This window comes from Danio rerio, chromosome 9 (assembly GCF_049306965.1).
Source record: "Danio rerio strain Tuebingen ecotype United States chromosome 9, GRCz12tu, whole genome shotgun sequence".
NCBI classification, from domain to species: Eukaryota; Metazoa; Chordata; class Actinopteri; order Cypriniformes; family Danionidae; genus Danio; species Danio rerio.
Window position 1 is genome coordinate 33,318,972 of NC_133184.1, and position 19,184 is coordinate 33,338,155.

The 19,184-nt window shown below is 34.4% G+C and overlaps 1 protein-coding gene and 1 long non-coding RNA gene across 13 annotated transcripts in view; one reads left to right on the forward strand and one right to left on the reverse strand.

Annotated features, from left to right (window-relative positions):
* Positions 1-19,184, reverse strand: part of nalcn (sodium leak channel, non-selective) — a 192,014-nt gene that overhangs the window by 50,788 nt on the left and 122,042 nt on the right. The gene's annotated exons all lie outside the window — the stretch shown is intronic.
* On the forward strand, positions 16,380-18,337 carry LOC137496427 (uncharacterized). Its single transcript, XR_011016752.2, has 4 exons — positions 16,380-16,508; positions 17,184-17,241; positions 17,357-17,413; positions 17,527-18,337. It is a non-coding gene; the product is annotated as an uncharacterized lncRNA (long non-coding RNA).

Consider the following 19,184-nt stretch of genomic DNA (forward strand, 5'->3'; position numbering starts at 1 on the left):
CTGCTCTGAATTAATGTGCCCCTCTGAGGCTTAACTGACTTTATGTGCCATAACCTTTTATCTTTGCCCATGTCCATCAAGCAACATAAAGGCCTCAGATGATTAGTCTAAAGCACGCTAGAGGATCACTTCTCATTCTCCTGTCAGAAAAGATACATAAATTAAAGAAGAAACTTAGATGACAGAATGGCTCATATGTTGTAAACATATCTATGAATGTGTATTTAAAAACAAATAAAAACCTTAACTATGACATAACAAACCTTATTTTATGTATTTATTTTAGGAGAGCAAAATGTTCCTTTCAGGATTATAAATCAAATCTTTCCATCCACAAGAGTGCTGTTCTGCTGGGCTGTCCAAAGATGGCAGCAGCGCACAGTCTCAGTAACAGTTATCCATCCATTACTACAAATGCTGTCAACTCATTTTGCTTCAGGACCCAGATTTTAAATGGACAAACATGTAGAAACCCAAGATGGAAAAACTCTAGAGTTGGACCACACAACACAATATATGACATGGGAGGTATTCTTTATCTTATTTATTTGACCATGTTCTAGGCATGGTTATAGAGTTGTTTTTTATTATTTTCTCAAAATAGACTCTTAAAATTAGAGCCACTGAGAGAGATTCAGCAGAAAAGTACTGCAATAGAGTGCTGCAGCTGCCAAAAACCCAGAATAATAATGCACCACTGGTTCTCTTGAGATTTTTCAATGAGATTTTATGATGGGTTTTTTATGAGTCTGACAATTTATGTGGTAAATATACACTACCGTTGAAAAGTTAGGAATCAGTAAGATTTTTAATTGTATATGAAATACTATTTCAATAAAAAATGGTGACAGCTTTTTAATTTTTTTTAATATGCTGTTTTGTTTTTTAGTTTTTTTTTTCATCAAAGAATCTTGAAGAAAAATGTATCAAATGTAAAATATGAGGAGCAAAAAAATAATTCAGGATCAATAATAAGAATCACAATTATTAATATAGCACCACTAACATTCTGCATAGTACAAAGAGTTTTGAAGCATCATGTGAAATCACAATATTAAATTACATTATAAAATACAATTACATAGAAGTGTTACTTTTATTTTTATTATAAAAATTTTTGATTTATTGATTTCATAAAATTGGACGCATTTGTGGGCCTAATAGATTTCTTAAAAATATATCACGAAACTGACTCCAAAGCTTTTATCAGTAAATTGACAATACTTCAAACAAGTATAAAAAACACACACTCAATGCAGACTTAAATAGAGTGTAACACCTTATAATTACACGATTAATCTATTAAGCATTAGCAAATAATGTTTACATTATGTAGACATTAGTAAGCAGCTTATAACTGCAGATACAAATGCTCCATTCATAATTTAGTATATACACATTTAAAATGTGCTTAATAACATACTTTGTTACTGATTCATTTTTCAAGATTAAATTAAGTATCACATTATCTACAAATCATTTGTCTTTAAGAGTAGTTGGGTTTTTCTAAGATCATTCAGAATGAGTTAGTAGTTAATTTGAATATAATAAATGCTTTATTAACGTCATCCAGTTTTGTGACCGAATCTAAAGTGAGGACAATTTATGCTTTATAAATCCTTAATAAATGACAATTAATTAATAAATTAATACTTATTTTTTATTTGATAGTTTCATTTGTGTATCTTCAAATGAATAGAATTGAACAAAGTCATTTAATTTATTTTTTTCCTGTTTGTAATATAACTAAGCCTCTAATTGTCATTTATAAGAGATTTATAAATAGTCCTCACTTTAGATTAGTTCACAAAACTGTATTAAGTTAATAAAGCATTTATTAAAATACAAATAAACTTTACCTGAATAACAAGATATATACAATGTTAATTTGAATAGTGTATTAATAATTTACTCACACATTCTGAATAATCTTTAAAAACCAGCAACTTCTCCAAAATAACTGGTTTGTAAATTATGCAATACCTAATTTAGTATTAAAAAATAATAATTACAAAGTATGAAAATACAATCATTAAGCACATTATATATGTGATTATAAGTCAAGAGCAGAGCATTTGTATCTGCAGTTATACTAACATCTGTTAATATAAAGTTAATGCTTAACAGATAATGAACTTTTTGCTAATGCTTAATAAACAACTATGCATGTAAGACTTCTGAGCTGTGAGTGTGTTCAGGCTGTTTGACATCATAATTGCAGCACTCTATACAATATAATTCAATACACCATTAGGGAAACAAAACAAAGCCAAAACGAGGACAAAAAGTAATTTCTGTAAACACGTTCACACAAACAGGCTGTGGTCAAACAAACGGGAATGCCATAAACAACAGAGAGCAATTAGTTTCATTAAATTGAATACTGTATGAAAAGAGACACACTGAAAGTCTTTCTATCTGGATGGCTGTAGATAAACCCAATGCATTTCTGATTAGAATTGAGAACTAACAAAATTAGGCTTTTTTTATGATCGCTTATGAATGGAACTGCATGTCTGACCTGAGCGCTTCAGGAAATGAAAGGCATTTGGCAAATGGCCATTACTGAATCACACTTTACTCTGACTCATGATTTAGTTCATTCATGAATTGAATTGGTCTTACATTCAGACTTTAGCATTGCAGCGCACATGCTGTTTTTATACAGAGTTATAGAAAGAAGGTCATGTTCTGTGCTGGAAGTGAAGCTGATGTTACTGAGAGCCTGCAGTGAGAACGATGCTGCTGGATGCTTGAGCCAAGAGGAAATGTGCTCAACATGGAGCTTGTCCATTTCAGTGCATTGAGGTGATGGTTTAGCCTGCTCAAACCAAATGTGATGCTGCTGTCAGAGAAGATTGCTTTAGCAGCGGCCAAAAACAGAACTAGGCTGTGCATTTTAACCAAGGCCCTGTTTACACCTGCTATTAAGATGTGTTTTGCTAAATTGGATCACATTTACTGTAGATGAGAAAGACACATTCCTCTTGTATTTTTTCTTTTGTCTACTCTTTAACTTCATCCACTTTGAGGGAGGAAGGGTCAATGATTGGGTGTTTTTTTGTTTTGTTTTTTTTACTTTTGCAGTTTTATTTGTAAAAATAAAATTATTGTTAGGGTTTCAGATCTTGCTCCAAGAATTTTTTTTTCTGACAATGTTTGTATGTTTACGTGAAAGGTAACACAAGCAACACTTTGTTGAAAGTGTATAGATGCCATTATTAAGCCTTTCTGAGTTCTGAAACATATAATTCATCACATATGACTTAATCAAAAATGCACTCTAAAAACACTGGGTTGCTTTAACAAATGCTAAATAAAAATGGTCAAACCCAATTGTATTTTCTTATGATTTAAATGATATTTTTAACCAGACTGTTGTGCTTGTCCATATTTTTGCCAGTGTTTGTTAAAGTGTCTGATTTTCTTTGGAAGACTCTCCTAGGAATGCATCAATAGAGCCGCCATTTTAGTACAGGGTAACGCTCCTTTGAAATAAATGTGGGATCAAGGTGTTGTGGAGGACTGGCCATCCAGAGCCAGAGATATACATATATCTATGATTAGGAGTTTTCCCTGTGGTCAGTACACAAATATATGTTTTTTTAATTATGAAAATTATAAATTTACATCTTACTTTTCTACATTGATGGATACGTGGCTGCACAGGCATTGCTTACAAAGAGCATTTATTTGTGTGCATAAAAATGTATTATCCTCCCTCCCTGTTAAATTTGATCTAATCTGTGTCCTAAAATACACTCTCTCTTCTGCTTTCACTTCTCATTCTAACAGAGGGAGTGATTTGTTTGTAAATGAATCCCCATTATAAACGACTCATTCACTTAATTAGTCGACAATAATACATGTTTTTAGCACCACATCGTCTTGTCATATTTCTTTTTCATTGTTTGCTAATTTTATTCAACAAAACTAGCATAAGCCTAGAATTTAGTGCAAGTTGGTGCTACTTTGACTTATGGTGAATGCAGGAAGTGACTGTAATATCATTAATAGCATTACTTGTTGAGCACAAAAGTTTGTAACATACAAAATCGTAAAAAACTAAATTTTACATATGAAATGTTCTGCCTTTGTGCTTTGTTTTCTTTGTTTGCTTCTTACTACACCTGTACACAGAGCTAAAGTCCAGTATCTTCACATCTGGCACACTTTCTTGACTAATGCGGTTGAATGAATTTTGTCCTGGGAGCACTGTACAAATGTGGCGGTGCTATTGATGCATGCTCTGGGTCCGTATGCGATATCTAGTGTATATATCTATGCTGTACTACTGGCAATATTACTACTACTACTACTACTAATAAAATTATTCATCCATTCATTTTCTTTTCGCCCTGGTCTCTTTATTAATGTGTGGTTGCCAACTTATCCAACATATGTTTTACGCAGCAAAATGTTTTAATAGTAATGTGCAGTGTAAGAAAATGTAATATCCTTAAATAACAGAGTAATGCAAGTAAAAACATATAATTTATTTCCCAATGAAGGACTTATATAGTTTAACAATGACTTCCATTATTATCCACATTTAAATTACTTAGAATAATTATTTTACACAGTAAACACTGTTTTTCACCTAATAAGCGTATAGCAATTCACAGGTGCCGCATGGGAGCTGCTCTGAGAAAATGCAACACGGATGATCTGGACAGCAATTTTTAGTCTAACATTAATACATTTTTTATGAAAGACATAAAAATATATAGCTATACACTTAAGATACTTAACTATTGGATTTTAGGGATTTATTTTGCACTTTATTGATTTTATTTCATTATTTATATAAGTTATTTAATAATTTGGTATTTATAACTTACTGCAATGTATGAAAATAAAATTAAACAACACAAAATGAAATGGACAGCAGCAGATTTGTTTCTGTTCCAATAGCTGCAGAAACACACTGAACACTATTCGCTTAAAATCAGAACTGGTGTAAGAAGATTTTCTCTTTTGGTATCAAGATGATGAAGTTCAATTCCTATCCCATGCTTCAACAATATATCCTGTAATGTTCAGTAATCAGACTAAATGTGGTATGTTCTGGCTGTTTAAATTTTTTTCACCTTCTGAAAGCAATCTGACTGCATTAATTTCAACTATCTCTGAAAGTGGTTGAAAATGGACAAGCTCAAAACACTTTAGAACCCATTTGCACCTTTCTTTAACATGGTCCTCTTTTGATCTGACCAACAAAAACACATCTTAACACATACACTTTGAACTCTGAAACAAGGCCCAATCATGCATTCAGTCACCTTATCACTACAAAAATGCCACATAGAAATGTCACCACACAAAAATACCCATGGAAACCAACTGTTTATATAAGCATTCAAAACAAACGCTCAGTCTTGGTACGAACAGAAACAAAGAATGCATGAGGAAACTGATGGCTTGCTGTGATTTCATATTCTTAGCTGCTTGTTTGAAAAAGTAAAAAAAAAAAAAATGTTTAGCCTGCACAGGAGAAAAGTTGGATTTCCCTGTCTCCTATTCAAAAAATAAAATTGTTTTAGGGCAACTTTATTGTAAAAGAGTGTGTGCTTGAAACCTTGCAGGTCCCTAAGGCTCCAATCAATAGCTCTGCGCTCTGCGGGGCGGCTTGAGCTCTGTGCAACAGCCTCTGATTAGCTCTCACACAGAGACACACACACACGACACTGAGCACTGCGGAGAGAACAGCAGATCCTGGCTAATATCAACACCATTTACATCCCTCTAGCATAAATAGCAGAAGTGAAGAATCCTGTCTGCTTCATACAGTAGTACCACACAACAACACTGTTTATTCCAGTGTGCCAGGGAAAACAGGTGCTTGTATACTGTCGTTTATTACAATATATGACACTAAAACTGTATCACTTTCATTAATGGAATTTGGTGTTTGAAACTAATATATCGATTCACCGGCCACTTTATTAGGAACACAAATGTTTAACTGCTTCTTAATGCAAATTTCTAATCAATCAATCACATGGCAGCAACTCAATGCATTTAGGCATGCAGACATGGTCAAGACGATCTGCTGCAGCTCAGTTCAACCGAGCATCAGAATGGAGAAGAAAGGTGATTTAAGCGACTTTGAATGTGGCATGGTTGCAGGTGCCTGACAGGGCTTTACTGGGATTTTCACGCACAACCATCTAGGGTTTTAGGAGAATAGTCCGAAAAAAAGAACATATCCAATGAGCAGCAGTTCCGTGGCACAAATGCCTTGTTGATGCCAGAGGTCAGAGGAGAATGGCCAGACTGGTTCAAGCTGATAGAAAGGCAACAGTAACTCAAATAACCACTCGTAACAACCGAGGTATGCAGAACCGCATCTCTGAATGCAAAACACGTCCAACCTTAAAGCAGATGAGCTATAGAAGAAGACATCGGGTGCCACTACTCTCAGCTAATAACAGGAAACTGAGGCTACAATTTGCATAGGCCCACGAAAATTGGACAATGGATTAGAAAAACGTTGCCTGGTCTAATGAGTAAAAATTTTGGCTGCGACATTCGGATGGTAGGGTTAGAATTTGGCGTCAACAACATGAAAGCATAGATCCATCCTGCCTTGTATCAAAGGTTCAGGCTGTAACTTTGGTGTAATGGTGTGGGGGGATAATTTATTGGCACATTTTGGGCCCATTAGTACCAATTGAGCATTGTGTCAACGTGAATCATCTCAGACTGGTTTCTTGAACATGACAATGAGTTCACTGTACTCAAATAGCCTTTTCAGTCGACAGATATTAATCCAATAGAGCCCCTTTTGGGAGATTTGCATTATGGATGTGCAGCCGACAAATCTGCAGTGATCTGCAGTGGCAACTGCGTGATGCTATCATGTCAACATGGATCTCTGAGGAATATTAGTACCCTGTTGAATCTATGTCACGAAGGATTAAGGCAGTTCTGAAGGTAAAAGGGGGTCCAACCTGGTACTAGTAAGCTGTACCTTAAAAAAAGTGGCCAGTGAGTGATATATATATATAGTATATATATAGTAATATATAATATATATACATATATAGTAATTTTGGTGAGTTAAATGTATTGCGCTTTTAAACCTTTAAATTTCAACACCTTGTTATTTATAAGAAAATAGACAAGAGCATAAACATCCCTTATTTGAATACCAAAATGTGTTCGAAACTTTAATTGGATGATTATCAAACGTATAATAATTACTTTCAAAATTAAATAATCACAACCAGACTATTAATTAATAGGTGTGATAGGTCCACAATATAAATAAAATACTAACAAATACTATAAAAGCTTTGAATGTACCTATCAATGTGTACTTCTGTATAAATATCTCATTTGTGCTCCACAGAAAAAAAGTTTAAAAGTTTACATCAAATGAATGAAACTCATTATGTTAATTGGCAACGTAGGATTGCCTGCTAGTAGCTACATTTCTCATATCTTTTCCCAATAATGGCCTATGGAAAGTCCGTGTGTATTGCATTTTTTTTTCTTGGTAATAATTTTGTATGACCACATGCTCTTCATAACTATGAATCATACACTGCATTTTCCATAAATCATAGCAATGGGAGCCATGCATCTGAAATGAATGTGTTGGCCTTGAGACACATTAGGGTGATCCATTCACTCCTATTCACACATTCTTTCCAATTTCAGGCTCAGGTGAACCATATTAGGCTATTCTCCAAGTCTTCCACCTTTCTAGAAGACAAGGGGCCCACTTTTTGACCAATTGATGTGCGGTCTGTGGCACATTCACAAAAGGGCCCGTAATGGTGCGCTGTGTCATGAGTGATTGGTTGCTCCACAAATCTGTATGTCACCTTCCCACAAATTTACTCTACAGGCCATTAGACACATTTATGATCCAGTTAGGTCACCATAAAACAGTGGAGAGCTAATGTAAACATGGGTAATAATGTGTAATGGTGTGTGTGTGTGTGTGTGTGTGTGTGTGTGTGTGTGTGTGTGTGTGTGTGTGACCTTCCAAGACTCTATAGGCAGACATAATAGCATATCGTTTTTAAAAAGAGCAGAATATTTGACATGTCAGCCTTAAAAGTCTACAGACTGACACTGGTAAGAATAAAGCTCCAATGAAAAAAAAGAAAAGTCCTTTAGCCTTCTGTCAGTCGCGTCACACTTGTGTGAGTTTCTTTCTTCTGTTGAACACAAAAGAAGGTATTCTGAAGAATTAAACTTTTTTTCATATTCTGAATTTTTCAGCTTTTTACAATGAAAGTCAGTGTGGCTCAAAATAATAATGGACACCATTGACTTTCATCATAGGAACAAAAAACTCAAAACATTTTAAGTGCAATGTTTTGCATTCAATTGAAGGAATAAAATACATGAAATGTTTTCTGAATCATTTGAAATGTGCTGTGACATGCTTTTGTAGCAGCTTATATAGTGCAATTAAAATAAAGCAAACAAAACATGTCAGCAATGAGAGACTAGTGAGTAATGAACTGACATATTGGCTTTATTCTGAAGTGTGTAAGTAAGCTTTTCTTTTGTGAATTGTCACTTTCTGTGAATTTTAAAAGCCCCAATTATGGGTTTTTGAAAATGACCTTCCATAGAGTGTGTAACATAGCTCTAAGTGAATGAAAACCTCCAGTTGAGGTTTTAAATCTAAAAGTGCACTGCATTTAAAACTATTGATTCTTTAGCGAAATAGTTGACTCAGAATCAAATAAATGAATTGAGTTGGATTCGGATCTTTTGTTTGATTGCATCGACAATGATACTGTACATCATCAAATATGTACTTCCAGTTCCGGTAAAATGTGAACGCACTTTCCCTCAACACATTAGCGGAGGCGTGGGAGATCATGGGACTGATCATGAAGTGAAGATGACAATCACTGACAGATAGAGATTCAGCTGTGGGGAATAAAGGGTCAAAGGGCGCCTATGGTGAAAAATCTACTTTTCAAGCTATTTGGACAAACATATGTGTATACAGTATATAGTGTATAGACCATCATATTGGGGTGATATAAACACACCCAGTCCTTTTTTCAATTTAACAACATAAAAACGGTGGACCAATTAGAGCGGTTTTCAGACCGACCGCAACTTTATGTAGGAGTGGGGTCCCCCCGCCCACCGAATTGATTGACAGCTGCGTGCATTAACATGTTCCGGTAGTCACGTGTATATGTTAACAAGACCAGGCAGACGTACGCAAAGCAACCGGGAATAAAAGGTCTGTTCTGTCGCTAGGATCAGCAATCATCATCAAATGTGATCAAGAGTAAGTTTCACGTTTAAAATTGTTTTAAAACAGTGCACGTGTGTAATAAATTACAGCGATTTACTTAAGCTTCACTTCATCAGCACAGATGCGTGTCAGAACAATTATAAAAGAAGACGCTTCAATCCCGGTTTGTGGACGTTAAATCAGGTTTATTTTGTGCATTAGCATAACAGATATCCACACAGCACTGGAGGTTAGCCTGTATCCTGTCACATTTGAGTGCAAAAACAGTGCTAAGCTAAGCGCGCTCTGTCTGTCTGTCTGCCTGCCTGCCTGCCTGTTTGTGTGTGTGTGTGTCAGCTGCGGTGTGCGCGTGTATGTGTGTGTGTGTGTGTGTGTGTGTGTGTGTGTGTGTGCTTAACGATATTGTGTTTGACTCATCAATGCAACTTCACTATACTGATTAGTAAAGATTAGTTCTTACTGTAGTATTTCTCATAAACGCTACGTGAGATCTTCTTCCTTTAAGTCTGTCTGTTGTCTGACGCAGCCGAGGGAGGAGATTAAAGCAAGCGGGAAGGCATGTAGAAACAGTAGGTGGGCAGAACTCGCCTTAAAGGCGCAGTACGACAAAACCACCCCCTGCTGGAAATGTGTATAAAACAGCATCTTGTAAAAGGTATAATGAAAAATCTGATGGGTGTTTCGAGCTGAAACTTTATATACTCATTCTAGAGACGCAAACGACTTATATTAAATCTGAAAAAAGGGGTAACCTAGGTGCCCTTTAAAGTTAATTTTCACAACAATACCACAGTATATCCAACCTAGTGCTGTTTTTGTTTTTGTCATTTTTCAAATTTTTGAAACATTAAACCTACAGGTATGCTGCAACGCAAGGCTTCGTCGGCCGCTTTCTATTGAAGGAGCAGCAGAGACTAGGGGACTTTGTCAGACTTTAACAGGGACTTTGTCAGTAACTTTTATGATTTATATGGACCAGTTTTTTTTCCCTCCGGATCATAACATGTTAGCGTCATTAAAATTGTTTTGTGTAGCTTGACAAAATATGTGTTTAATTATGTAATATAAGTTGTAATCACCCAGCGTAGCTTGTAATCGCATATCGATTATAGATCAGTGCTTGTACTGTATCTTTCAGGTTAATTCTGTATATTACTATTTACATATCGTGTCTAAAACTACATTAAAACATTTCGCGTGCTTCTTCCTTTACCGATTTTAAATGCGTTTCTGATGCCACCATCTGACGTTCCACACACGCACTGCGAATTATCAAAATAGTTCAACTTTTGCCACTGTGTGGATTAATACTGAATGTGTGTCAATGTTCTTACTTGGGATTAGGGTTGAGAGTAGAGAAATATGCTGGTGTTTAACTGCATTGCTTTATTGCATTCCTGCATTGGACTCTCACATACTTTCTGCTACTTCATACTGTAGCCGTGGTGGGCGTTTCTCTCTGTCTCATGCTGAGCGCAGTCGACCAATCTCAACAGACTGGGTCATCGGATCAATCACAGCAGATTAGCTTCACGCTAAAGAGGGCTTTGAGAAAAAAAGAATCACTGAACAAATCATATGGATGTTGTTGTGAAAATTAGGTAAAATTAAATGCATATTATAAGACAATGGAAGTGTTTTTGACCTTGCACGCATATCAGCATGTTGTTGGAGACCCCTAAAACCAAAAGATGATCTTTATTTTATGCTAAATAGGGGCTCTTTAAACTGTTTTTTTTTGTTCTGTGTTAGAATGTCAGAGATTAATTTGACAATGAATATCAATGATTAAACTTCTTGCTCTGAAAATAATTGCGCTAATGACAATACATAAAATAAAAATGATATAATGAGAAAATACAAGTTTGCAACATGAAGCAGCATAACAAGTTGTTTTTTTAATAGCTAAAATTACATGGAAGTGAATGAGACTGGCAGTCTCAAGCTAATAAGGTTCAAATGGCTGCTGACAAAGCAGTGAAAGTTACATTTATTTTTAACATGTTTTTGGTTCCTTTTACAGACTTTCAGCTCTATTGCTGTCTGAAGAGGATAAGGGAGCTCTCAGATTTAGTCTAAATATTGTAATTTGTGTTCTATAGATGAATGAAGGATGTGTAATCAAAGACAGAATTTTAATTTTTGGATGAACTAAGCCTTCAGAAAAAGTAATTAAATGAAGACTTATATGTTTGCATTGCCTTTGTAGTTTCACTTTAACTGAACTATGCTAGATATGTATAATATATTTTGTTTAAAATTAATGACACTATAACTTCTGTTTCTTTCATTCCTTTGTCTGTTCTGTATACTCTCACATTTAAAAGCTGAGTTTCGCTACAGTTACTTAGTTTTTTAAAGTGAAGTACATAGTACAAACATAATGTATTAATATAATAGTTGACATGTCATGAATATGAAGGAGATTTTATGAATGTTTGTGACAACTGTCATTAAGTGGCATTAGAAAATTGAAGTTATTTTAAATGCAAAGATGACATTGTTTGAAATGTCTTTGTTATGACATAAACAAAAACATCATAACCTGTTTTTAATATTTAATGGCATTTGATGACAATTTAATGACAAAGTAATTTTGCAACACTGAGGTCGAGAGAATATTAATGACTGTAATAAAACTCTCGACACAATTTAATGGCCTCATGACTCATGACAATCCGGTTTATGATGGATTTATGACAAGTTATGTTATCTTATTAATGTTAAATTGTCATGACAAAGACAGAGATAGGCTGTGATGCATTGGTTTACTGTATGTCAAGTTGTCATATTGACATCTCAAACATCATATCCGTGATGTGTCATGTCAAGATTATAAGTTTTCATGACTTATAGACAGCCCTTGCAAGCCACATATTATACATTATTAAGTAATAATGTATCAAGCTATATTATGAGTATGATATATTAGTATTGAAAAGTTCTCATTTAGTATTAAAATCCTAGTAAAAAATTAATTTAATAATTTTATTAATATTGTTGAAACATAACTTCCAACACTGAGCATCTTGCAGCATTTAGTTCTGTATTTTTAAGACATTGTGCAAAAGCTTTTTTTTTTAAATGCATCACAAGACACCCACCATCAGAATGCAACCTGTGTAAATGACCCCCAAGTAGAACATTTTAAAATCAGTGACTTTCGAGGTTTCCTTTCAGTTAGGCTGCTGATTTACTTCCAGAATGCCTGATAAACATACATTGCTTTTGTGCGCTGTACTCTGCTGTGGACTTGGTTAACTTCCATAAGCAGCTCAGGGGTAGAAGGGTCATTCTATCCTTCTCATTTAGTATCTAATGAGGCATGCTGCTGCATAGGCTATAAACTCCCAAACCTCTTAGAGGCACACCTTTGAAACCAGAGAGGCTGACTGAATGAATATTTAGCGTGGCGCGAGTGGCACAGCATGGCAAGGCAAAGCATTTGACATTCCTCAATAAGCCCCAGTGTTTATGTTGCATGCTGACATTGTGACAGTTGTCAAGACCAGCCCCAACCTCCAGAGACACAGCAGAATCGGATCTTTGGTCCCTTCATTGAAACTAATTTTCGTTACTTTGCATTCATTCATGGACTAACAGAAATACCTGCAATTTAATATGAGTGGCAGGGTTCATTTCTGAAAACTTGAAATAGAATATGCTTATAAACTTGTATTTGAAATGTCATAATAATGCTGAAATAATGTATTTTTAGATCGGAAAATGTACCTGGTGACCTTCAAAATGTACATGCATTGCAAACGTTATGAAAACATATGATTTGTGCAAAATCATCACCCTAAAGACACCTAAGTCTAAGACTCAGTGGGGTGTAAGCATGTACAAATAATTTTACACAAATTCATATAAATTTTCCCAACAGTTTGCTAAATCTGCCAACAATTTGCTAAACTGCACAACACTCAAGAAAGTGAGCTGAAATATGTCCAATTCCCTGGCAACCTATGTTACAGCTAAAGGCAAAATTAGAGCATGATGAAAGACGATGAATAATTTAGAAGAAAAAAAGAAGTTTTTCTTCTTTGGAATAACATGAGCTGATGAACCATGCACAATAAGATCAGGAGAGTGTCAAAGTAAATAAGGTCAATTTTAATTCCACGTTAAAACCCTATGATAAAAAGTGGGCTGCTGAAGAGATAAAAATGGGTCTAGGTGAAAGAAGGAACACACACACACACACACACACACACAGCGTCTGGGGCAGCAGACATCTGGATCAGGAGCTGCAGCGAGGGTGGTGTGTGTGTGTGTGTGTGTGTGTGGGTGTGAGAGAGAGAGTGTCTGAGGGCGTAACTGTTAGATCAGAGGATGGCATACTGGAAGGCATATTTGATGGACAGGCTTGTTACCGAAGGTCCTTTCATGCCTATCGGAGCCAGAGGGGATCAGCATGTGTATTTGTGTGACAAATGGGTGTGATCATAAACAAATATGTGTATATTTTGTATCCATGTGTGTTTTTGAGCGTAGTTAAGTATGTGTGTTCACATCTGAGCCCCATTACAATTTTTTTTTAGGAATGCATTTCTGAAGAGGACCAGATGTGTTTTGTGCAGATGAGCACAAGGGAAGGAAAATTATCAGAAACAAAACAAAACAAAAAAGACCAGATATGATAAAATCTTATATAAAAAATAACACATTGTGTGCTCCATTGACAGAAGCAGCTTAAAACTTTCAGAATATAAAAAAAAAAGATTGGATTTCTGAATTCGTGCAGTTCATCATTGTTTTATCCCCAAATGTAGCAATAATTTCTTTTTTTGTCTGTGGTAGACCTGGCTCTATACCACAAAACTGAGTTTTTCCCATTCCACAGCTGCTATCTTACACACTTAAATTGACTTCAGGGAGCCAGGCGGCCAAATAAAAAAAAAGAATCAGTCACACATTTCTACTAAAATGGTGAAGAAACCCGTTAAGAATATCTAGGTCATTTCAAATTTATTTATAGAAACATTAAGTTTTGTTACATTATTTGTAAAGCAAAGAGAACAGACCCATACCATACGCTAATTCTAATTATTTCAGTGCATGAAAAGCAATTTTAAGAATTAAACATATCATTTGCATATTATTGATATAAAATATTAATAAATAATGCCATTATTAGATCAAGTGATTTAAATTAAACTTGTGCATGCCCTCCAGCATAAATTCACATAAATGTGCACACAAATCAAGAAAAATCAATAATTAAGCAATTTGGAAACATTGAACATGATGAAAAAAGAATTCAACATGTATCAATGAAGCTTGGAGTTAAAAGGCACACTTAAAAATCCATTACTTCTTTACTAAAAGGAAGTAGGCCTATAAACTACTGCTTATTACAATACATATATTCAGTGCTTAAATTGTAAATTGTGAGATCCCGGAACAGATCAGGTAACAGACGCAGCATGTGGGGGTTGTGAGGAGGGGGGTCGGTAAAATGAGGTGCCGGATCAGATTTCAGAGGCACAAATTAAGCCCTGCGTATGTTATAGTAAGTTGTATTAAATATTCAAGTTAAAAAAAAAATGTTTTAGATTTGTTTTTCATTTCCCTAATATTTTCAGCCAGGATTTAATGAACTTGCAATATTGTTGAAAACACAGAACATTCAGTTCTGATATGTAAAAGGATTTCAGTTCTTATGTGTCTTCTGCTTGTAAACTTATAAACAAACAATTGTGATCGGTTTATGAGATCAGCCAGATTAGCAAGTACCGATCGAGTCATGAAACGTGATTATCGACCGATACTGATCTCTGGCTGATCAATCGGAGCATCCCTGATACAAATTTATGTGAATTTATGCTGTTTGCATTAAAACGGCCCAATGAAAAAAAGATGGATTTACCCCTCATAACTCTATTAACCCGCATAACTATTTTAGATTTTATTTCATAAGGCAATTATGTTTTATTTTATAAGGCAAATCCCAGTTCCATTTAAGCAAAACAACATACATTCTTTGTTAGCTGGCTTCCACTTTGTTGGTTAAATAAAAATATACATATGTTTAAAAAAATATTACTTTTATATTTAAAAATGTAATATTTTGGCACATTTTTTCAAGTTTGGCCTAAGGCATAAATCATCACTTTCCTTCCATTTTCTGTTTTTGAGGATTGCAAGCTAAATAAATTAAAATGATGTAATTATGATGCTGGTGTATTTGTATGTTTATGAGTGTTTTTTTTTTTTTTGTATATTTAGAGAAATTAGCATGTATTCATGGTAGTTTTGTTTTTATAACACCGCACAAAAATAATAATGTGTATAAATGAATGTTGTTTCTGATCACTTAACCATTCAAGACTGTAATAATTCAGAAGAAAAAAACAACATTTGTAAATTGACTCACAAGGGTGGGTGGGTAAATAAATAGCAAATGTGCAAAATATTACTTCTACATATTGGTAAGAAATATGATTAGACTACTATGACTCATTGTGTCAGCTATGTGAAGTGTGTTCTGCAGGCACTAGATGGCAGTGTGGTAAGACCCAAAAGAACATCTGAAATGGAGCACATATTGTTGACACTGAGACCTTTTAAGTTCCGTTTTTTAGATGGATATTTAAAGCAAAACATTCAAGTCCAACCACATTCTACCTACAGGATATAAAACTGTCAAACACAATCTGATCACCAGCTTCTGCTAACAGCTCCACTTCCTTCACAACAATATTCATGAATGAATACTCCAACTAATGCATATCAAGTATATACTACAGTACTTAATGTATACTTAAGGTTAGGGGTTTCGGATAAATTGTGATTGTGATTTTTGAACAATGGCCTTGTCTGAATACAATTCTATAAGTTTTTACTGCTGTATAGTACATTGCCATACTGCTGTATAGTATATTGTCATGCACTCAAAAAAATGAATTATGGCTTTAGTTGGTCCAAAGAATGTAACTATGTTTAAATTAAACAATTCGCTTATGTTTGTGTATTAAAAATAAAAGTGTTGTGTTGGAAAAAATTAGAAAATGTAAGTTTTCACATTTAAACAGCTCACTTAATTAACATGAATGAAAGGGAGTTGTGTTGCTTCTGCAGTACTGCATTTTGGTCAATAGGTAGAGTAATATCTGCGCATGCGCAGTTTCAAAACAACACAGGAAGTAAGAAGATTCAAACCACAACGATCACTCTCAGCTCGGCGCCATATTATGGGAATCAAAAGATGAAGATTACAGTACAAATTGAGAACGTGCACAAAGCTTTCCCCAATGTGGACACACAGGTGAGATTTTTTTTACATATTATGTATTTATACTGAGGCTGTGACAACATTTGAATCATAAATGTACTCTCTTGTAATACTATGTTGTGTTTGTGTATAGTATTGCTATGAAATTGCCATGTTCCCTGTGTCTTTTCCACATTATAGACAGATAAATGTATAGTTTGTTTTGCATTCCTGTGAAATTTTATACTTAGTATATATTAACTCCCCCAAAATAAAGTTGCAAACGTTGGTAGTAATAAATAGTCATGTTAGAATAGTCTAAGCTTTTCACTCATCATAGCACACGTGCTGCTGATAATGTGACAATAAAAGTGTTTTGATTTTTTATTTGATTTGATAGTCTTTATTTTAAATGAGTGTCAAGTTTGTCAAGCTTGAATGCCAGTTTTGATAACTTGCATACAATTTATTAAAATGTGGTGTTGGCACATTGTCATTTATTATCTAATTGTATTATTCAAGCCTGTTAACTTAAAAAAAAAAATCAGCAAAAAAGCATATGTGACACTTAAATAGCATGACATCTAGCATGATGACATATTTAATGTAAGCTTATTTGTTTGGTCATCTAACACGTTTAAATTTTTAAGTTTAGTAGTTTGCTATGTATATTATTATATTTTATTATTACAAATCTTTGCTCACTCACATCTATTTTCTCCCTCACAGGTTTACAGCTCAACATCTAAAGTCCCATATCTGGCTGAGGAGACTGTGGATCATCCAGGTACTATGCCTTTAGACGCCTATACACACATTAAAATGATGTACAGTAAAAATTACTAGTAATTTTAACTACTAATTACTTAGTAAATTACTAATTGTCATTTCATGTCATTTAGAACATCACCAGTGGAAAAAAAGGTGTGAATGCATCCTCAAAGTGCAGGGAGTACATGGTAAGCTATTTTATTTTATTTTTTTAAACATTTTGTATTTTCCTCTTAAACCAATTTCTCCTTTCACCTTTGATCTGTTGGTAAATGTTTTATTTTTTACCTGACTTTTTTAGGATGCTGGGCATGATGAAGCGCAAACCTTGATGTGCAACACCACCTTATGAATCTACAGTAGTTACATTAACATTTAGCCGACTCTTTTATCTAAAGTGACTTACAATTGAGGACACATTCAGCAAATCAACAAGAAGAGGCGATACACCCAATATGTGCTAATTATACAAAAAAATGTAAGAATTAAGAATGCTTCTACATGTGGTTTGTCAAGCCCACACACCTGTGTGAAGCAGACTTCATGCACAATGTTTTGTTTTTTGTTTTTTAGATATAGGGAGTGGTTGTAAGAAAGTGTCTGTTGCAAATGTGCATAAATGGTGCAAGTTTTAGAGAGATGAATGTGTGTAGCTATTGCATGTTCTGTGATGGTTGGTCTAATTTATGGTGTAGTGCTGATCGTGTTACTTTGCTTTAAATGTTAATCTTTCTTTGAACAACTGAAGTGTTATCTGCTTTTTCAGTGTAAAGAAGGTAGTTTACAAAAGAAGACTTAATTTTTCTAAGTATATTTTTGATAAATCATTTGAAGGCAGAATACTGTTTTTGTATGTTTTTGTATTATATGAAAAGTATTATTTTGAAAAGTGTATTTTATGATGTTTTTGTAAGCATATTTTTAAAATTATTTATTGTTTTCAATTTGCTTCATACTTGTATTACTATTATTTTAATAGTATTAATATTTTAACTTATTGTAATAAGTGAAGATACAGATAAAGACAGTATTTGGATTTTATTAATCATTTTATTGCTGGAAAATGTGTAAAACTGTAAAAATGCTATTGAATAAACTCAATGAAACGGAAACTGTTTTTTTTATTTGGTTAAACATAACAATATCAATTTTATAAAAATTGAACTTAAATAACTACATTAATTAAAGCTAAATTATAAATGTTGTTTAGTTCAATCAACGTAACATTACATTACCTTTATGTAACTAACTTAAGTTCACTAAAATTAATATTCTTTCTTAAAGGTAACTTAACTCTGTTACGTGGAACCAGTGGACAAAAAAAAGTTAATTAACGCCAACATATCATTTTTTTGAGTGTGTGCTTGAGAAATAAAAGTTGGACACGGTAGAAGGTTTTGATTTAAAGCATAGAGTATGTGCCCGTTGAAACAGTTTAGGGAATTCGGTCAACCAATCAAGCGTCCAGAGCCTCCCCTGCTTCCCTAAGGGAATGTCCTCCATTTGATTTCCATCAATAAAAAGATAAACATTTCCCCTATCAGCTCTAGACACTTCTCACTGCCATTTAACCGAAGGGAAAATAATGATTTGTTGAGCCGCTAACAACCATCAATCTCTGGCATGAGAGAGGGAAAGGGCTCCTGAGCGGCTGAATGAACAGACGGCATCAGGAGACGTGGTACAAAAGGTGATGTGGAACAAACGGCGGTCAGGAGGCACCAGGGAGACCCGCTGATTCAGGTCATGGTTTGTTCAGCTAGACTGCTCATTCAACACTTCAAATTCCACTAACCACTTCTGCACTATTGACTCATGGCAACTCCACCAAATACAAAATAAGTGGATTTAAAACAAGATTTCAGAAAATGTACTTCAGTTCAGATACTCATTTTAAAATATTTGGGCTACTAGTTGGAATTTTTAGCAAGGCACTTTAAAATAGAGAAGAGATTGATA